Source organism: Zingiber officinale, chromosome 5A, assembly GCF_018446385.1.
Source record: "Zingiber officinale cultivar Zhangliang chromosome 5A, Zo_v1.1, whole genome shotgun sequence".
Classification (NCBI taxonomy): Eukaryota; Viridiplantae; Streptophyta; class Magnoliopsida; order Zingiberales; family Zingiberaceae; genus Zingiber; species Zingiber officinale.
Window position 1 is genome coordinate 85,709,712 of NC_055994.1, and position 7,385 is coordinate 85,717,096.

Genomic DNA, 7,385 nt, shown 5'->3' on the forward strand with positions numbered 1-7,385 from the left:
AATTTTCCTTATTGCAATCATCTACATGTTTTAATAGAGAGATTTTAATTTATAAAAGTTTCCTTTTATAACCAACCATGAAGGGAATTTTTAAAGAGAAATTTTTATTTTAAAAATTTCTGGAAATAAATTAGGAAGTTTTAATTTTGTATTTAAAACTTTCCTTGTTTAGAGGAATTGAGGTGGCCGACCACATTGATAGAGAAAAGGAAATTTTTTTAATTAATTAAATTTTCCTTTCATTGGCAAGGAAATTAAGGAAGTTTTAATTAAAACTTTCCTTATTTGCCAAGACAAAGGAATATAAAAGAGAGGGTAGAGGTGCCTCACCTCACAAGAACATACATCTAGTATTCCTCTCTTCTCTTCCTTGTGGTGGTCGACCCTTTCTTCTTCCTCTTCTCCTATTCTTCTTCTTAAGTGGTCGACGACATCATCTTCTTGGAGAGATCTTGGTGGCCGGATTTTGCTTGGAGAAGAAGAAGAGATAGGAGACATTATTTCCTAGCATCCCTTGGAGCTTGGTTGGTGGCCAAAAGTTCTTCATCTCTTGAAGATTGGTGGTGGCCGAAACTTGCTTGGAGAAGAAGGAAGCTTAGGTGGATTCTCGTCTCGGTAGATCGTTTCCCACACGACGTCCGAGATAAGAAGAGGAATACGATAGAAGATCGTGAGGTCTATAAGCTATAAAACGTATAACTAGTTATTAGTTTCAGCATCATAACTAGTTCATCCTTTTATTTAGATCTTGAAATACCAAACACAAGAGGCTAATGAATCTAGGTTATCAAATTTATGTTTTCGATTTTGTGCTTCTTTTGGTTTTCAAACTTGTGATTCAATTATTCTTTTTGGTTAAACCTAGGGTTACTATAAGTAAATTAAATATTGAATTTCATTGAAAGGCTTTGTCTAGGAAGTGGTGGATGCTGTCATACCCAAGAAGGCCTAGTGCCTCGCCATGTTTAACCTGGAAGTCGATCTCTGCAATTAATATTTAATTGAATTTGTAACATAGGTGGATTTGGATTAATAATGTTAAGCATCGTTTGCGATCCAAGTCTAAACCTCTAAGAACAGATAAGTTAAATTTGGAATCAATAATGTTAAGTTCTGTTTGCGATTCCAAATTTAATTTCTAAAGAACTCAATAGGTTGTTAAAAATGGTTTAGGACTTATACAAAATTTTTGTACAGGGGAAACAGTACGATATTCCGAGTAGCAATCAACACCATGTGGCTACAGACGCTCTAGAGCTTGACATGGAGGCACCTCAGAGTGTCTGGAAGGCGCCCTCTAGTGGATAAAAACCACAGTTTGCTAGGTTTATCGAGCCTGAAGCTGAGGGGATAACTCTTGTAGCTGGAGGCACCTCAAACAAGGCTGGAGGCACCCTCAACACTGATTAAAAAGGCCTATTAGACCAACAACAAGCAACCATCCTTGATACTCGCTCCTACGACTATTCTACTACTCTGACTTCACTATACTGCTGCATTTCAAGCCTCAAGAATGTAAGAACGACACAACACCGCTACATGCTCAAACGAGCTTAGACTTTGTTAACGTGTAGTTGTTGCATAGTATTACTCTTGTTTTCTTTACTGTACTTCTTATTCTAAAATTGGTAGTTTTGTTACCAATTCATATTTTGTAAAGAAATGATTGATTAGTGAATTACGCATCAGAAAGGTCTGAAGGACTTGACTCTTGGAGTAGGAATCATCGAAGGCTCCGAACCAAGTAAAAAATACTTGTGTTCTTTTTTTTGTTGTTCTTTCTTAGTCTATTTTTCCATTGCACTTCGATTCAAAAAGATAAATATTTTTAAAATCACGTGATTCATCACCCTCTCACGTACACGCTGATCCTACAAATGGTATCAAAGCGAGACCGCTCTAAATTGGTGTAACCATCAATTGAGTAGGGGATTTCTTTTTTTAACTATATATATATATATATATATATATATATATATATATATATATATATATATATATATATATATACTTTTTGAGTAAAAATTATTCTTACATTTTTTTCTAATTTTGTATTTTTATTTTTTCACCATTAGTCAAAATTAATGAAATCACCTTTTCTGACAAATTGGTCATAATTTAATTTATTTTATTATTGTTTTCTTGAAATTAGTGTAACACGACTCGAGCATTATTTCCTTCTTTATAAAATTTTTTTTCCAAGAAAAATGGTGAATAAATAAATGCTTTGGCAAAATGTCAACGAACCACCTCCATACAAGATATACAAGATGAACGAATTCAATCTATAGAGGATGTAGATGGAAAGCTTCATCCTTATGAATGACTTTGATGGTGGCATGACGCTAAAAAGATATTCTCAGAATTCAGAAGTAAACTATAAGGTAATAAAGTTAATTTCATATTTATTACCTAATAAAATTACATGCAAAATAGGGAAGGTCAAAGATGTCCACGAGTTTTGGATCCGGTTAAACAAGCTTCATGAGGATGTGTTAAAACTGGAAGATTAAATCAAAGACGAACTGAGAGTTGAATCTGAAAAGTACGCTTAAGGTTAGTAATATTTACCATACTACCATGTAAGTAGCAATTTAAATGATTTGCATGATAATCTAGATAATCACAAAGAATATCCCTAGTATGGTTCCTTCTTATGATAATTTAGAATTGCATGATTTAGTAAATTTAAAAAGTTTAATTTTAAAGTTAGAAATAAATAATAATCTCAATCTTGATAAGGTCAATTAAGACTTTGGTCAAGTCGATCGATATTAACTTTGACTTAGTCAAATAGAACATCGACCAAATTAACTTAAATAAATTAATTAATATAAATTTTAAAAATAAATAATAATTTTATTAATTCAAATATTAAGATAAATTTAAATTTAATGATAAAAATGACAAAGCTTCTAGATAAATTTAATATATTTCTTAATAAAGTATTTTATAATTTAGAATTAGAAAATTCTATGGAAAAGAACAATCTAAACACTAATAACATTTAAAAAAAGATAATTTAGTAAATTTGAAATTGAAAATTAATAAAAATTTAAATATTAAAGATAATATCTTATGCAAAAAAATAATTCAAAATTTAAAATTAATAATTTAAATCTTAAGGATAATTCTATAGAGAAGACTAATTTAATAATTTCAACAAAATTAATTAATAATATAAACTTAAAAGACAAAGAAATTATGAATTTAAGGATAAAGTCAAATACTAGGATAAAATAAAAACCAAAATTTCTAAATTTAAAATTTAAAATTAATAAAAATTTAAACATTAAAGATAAACTTTCAAGAAGATAATTCAAATAATTTAACAAATTCAAAATTTAAAATCAATAAAAAAATATGAATATTAAATATAATCTTTTAAAAAAAGATAATTCAAATAATTTAATAAATTCAAAATTCAAAATTAGTAAAAAGTTAAATATCAAATATAATCCGTTAAACAAAGATAATTTAAACAACTTAATTAATTCAAAATTTAAAACTTAAATTGAACTTAAATTATAATTAATTAAATAATAATTATACCTTAACTAAAATATAATTAAGATTAATTAAACTTAACAAAACAAAAATTATTTGATTTAGGATAGGCTCCAAACTAATTAGCACATCTAAAATTGTAACACCCCACCCTCCTCACTACTGGACTGTGAGGGCGGAGCGCTACTGAACTACTAACTTTACTTAACTATCCTTATTCACATGTTGATAGTAATTCCTAAAACTCTCGGAGAACTCAAAACATACAATTAACTAGCAGCGAAAGACTAATTGACTCATCTAATACATTCTTAATAAATAACAATCTTACTAAATTCTTATGTTAAATCCCAAGGCTTCTATAGTCCAGGCATCACACATCCATCCACACTTCCATGTCGCCTTCCTTTGGTATAACTTTTCCTTTCCTTTATCTGCAGTAAGAGGAAATGCAACTATAAGCAAAATTGCTTAGTAAGCGCTATCTAACTCACAAAACTCGAATATGCATGTGAATATATTGAAATCTAAAAGCTGAATGCTCAAAAGGAAAACTACTCATGCTCATCTACAAGCAAAAGAAACATACTGAAATGCTAAACATGTAAAACAAATCTATACAATCATGCTAGCATAATCTTGCTGAATTTTAAACACTTTCTGAATCTTATTTCACTTGTTTAAAACTTATACTTTAATACTTTAAAATAATAATCAACTTTCTTCTTGGGCCCAGGCGTAGTACCATCTTATACGCGTTCTCTAATAGGTTGGGGTAGCGAGCCACCAATCCTAAAAGAGCATAACTCGGTCTACCAGGGCAAAGACCTCGGAATTGGACACCTGGATTTGTTTAACGACAACCTCGGAAGTCGGGTACTAGCCTCTTAAATAAAGTAAAATACTTGTTATCTTTTATTACTTCTAATATATAATGCCTCGGCATTTTCTTTAAGCACCTTGTGTGCCAAAATCCCTAAAGTCTTGACTTTGGGATCTACTTAAGGCCTTGGCCTTTCTCTTTCTTTTCTTTATCTTTCTTACACTTGTTAATACTTCTAATAAAAGAATGCTTCTTTAAAAACTGAAATGTTTAAACAAATTCTAACTTTGAAATGCATAAACAAAAATCTGCATACTATGCTAATCAAAATTCTGCATACTATACTAATCAAGATTCTGCATTCTATGCTACACTATTTCTACATACTATGCAAATATAAATTCTGCACTATAATACTTAACCAAACTGCACTATAATCTTTTTCTTTAAAAACTGCACTATAAGTTCCACCAAAAATCTGCACTACAAGTTCCACAAAAAATCTGCACTATAAATTCCACCAAAAATCTGCACTACAAGTTCCACCAAAAATCTGCACTATAAACTTTAAAGAAATCTGTACCATAAGCTCTTAAGAAATCTGCACTACAAGCTCTAAAAAAATCTGCTCTAAAGAAATCTACATTTTAAGCTCTAAGAAATCTGCACTACAAGCTTAATAAAAATCTGCACTATAAGCTTAATTGAAATCTGCACTATAGGCTTAATTAAAATCTGCACTATAAGCTTAAATAAAAATCTGCACTATAAGCTTAATTAAAAATCTGCACTATAAACTTAATTAAAATATGCACTATAAGCTTAATTAAAATCTACACTATAAGCTTAATTAAAAATCTGCACTATAAGCTTAATTAAAATCTGCACTATAGGCTTAATTAAAAATCTGCACTACAAGCTTAATTAAAATCTGCACTATAAGCCTACATAAAAATCTGCACTATAAGCTTAATTAAAATCTGCACTATAAGCCTATATAAAAATCTACACTATAAACTTAATTAAAATCTGCACTATAGGCTTAATTAAAAATCTGCACTACAAGCTTAATTAAAATCTGCACTATAAGCCTATATAAAAATCTGCACTATAAGCTTAATTAAAAATCTGCACTATAGGCTTAATTAAAAATCTGCACTACAAGCTTAATTAAAATCTGCACTACAAGCTTAATTAAAATCTGCACTATAAGCCTATATAAAAATCTGCACTATAAGCTTAATTAAAAATCTGCACTATAGGTTTAATTAAAAATCTGCACTATAAGCGCTTCTCATGCTTCGAATTCAAGAAGAACAAAGGTCTGAAACTACTCCTATTGCAGGTGAGAAGCACTTACCTTTGCGTTCTTGGGCTTACAACCGGAAAGAAAACTTCTAGGATTTGCGGGAATTGCAAGCTTCGACCCCTCCTTCGTGCTCATGGTTTCCCCTTGACGAGAGGATCACAACCATGTGAAGATCTCTCGGAAATCTCCCTTGGCCGGCCGCCGGAGAGGAACCCTAGATCCCCCCCCCCTTTTTTCCTTCGCCCAAATAGGAGATGCGGTGCCGTCGGGAGAGAAAAGGAGAGGAGAGGTTTAGGTTTTGGAAAATAATCCCTAAGTTCTCCCTTTTTATAACTTAATATTTCTGTTAACTATCTTAAATAAATTCACTACCTTTTCTAAACAGACAAATCCAATATCAACTTATCCCTTTTATAATCCAATATTCTGTTAACTATCTTAAATAAATTCGCTATCTTTTCTAAACAGACAAATCCAACATCAACTTATCCCTTTTATAATCCAATATTCTGTTAACTATCTTAAATAAATTCGCTACCTTTTCTAAACAAACAAATCCAACATCAACTTATCCTTTTTATAATCCAATATTCTGTTAACTATCTTAAATAAATTTTGCTACCTTTTCTAAACAAAACTATTTGCTTGACCACTTGGTCAGCCGGATTTGCTTAAGGCTTGGTTCGGTTGGAGGTTGCAGGTTTGAATCTTGGCTAATTTTTTTTATTTTTTGCAACTTGTTTCTTTTGGTAAAAATATTAAACGAACTCCAAAAATTACATAAAAATACTCTAAAAATTTCTAAAAATCTCTAGAATTTTTCTAAAGCATTTCTAAATATTTTTAAGTAATATTAGAACTCGAAATGAGGAAATTTGGATTGTTATAAAAATATAGCCTACCCATTTGAGTAATTATGACTATATTAGAAAGATAATTTGATTCTTGTCCAACCTAGTACCAAAATGAGGCGACATGATAGTACGTTAGGAAAACTTATTCTAGGGAGTCAAGTAAAACTAGTTAGCTCGTCATATCCTACTCGGTCTACTTAGCTAAGTAGAAATAACCAAAGCTACCTCGTCATATCCTAAACTAGTTAGACCAAGGTTTATCAATAGAAAAAATTAAAATTTCAATTTCTTAAAAAGGTTTTTTTTAGAAGTGGTCATTGCTCCGATACCCAAAAAGAATAATTTTTGAAATATACATTTAACGAACTAAACCTAAATCTAATACAGGTTCTAACTATCGTCAAAATAAAAAATAAACTAATTTATCTTAGAAAATTATAGACTTATCTTGTTAAAAACTTAAACTGGGTGAGATGGATAAAAGATTAAAAATTTAAATTAAATTTTAATTAAACACAACTTAAATTAACATTTAATTAAACTTAATTAAAACTAATTAAGATTATGCAAAATTTTAATTAAAATTATTTTTGAAAAAACTTATCTTAAAAATTAATTTAAATCTTTAAAAACAATCAAAAAAAATATTTTAAAACCTTTTTAAAAATTATTTAAAAAACTTCTAAAAATTATTTTAAAATCCTTTTTAAAATTATTTTAAAAAATCCTTTCAAAAATTATTTTAAATCCTTCTAAAAATTATTTTAAAATAATATTTTAAAAATTATATTAAAAAATCCTTTATAAAATTATTTTAAATCCTTTTAAAAATTATTTCAAAAATAATTTAAAAAATTATTTTAAAAATTATTTTAAAAATAATTTTAAAAAT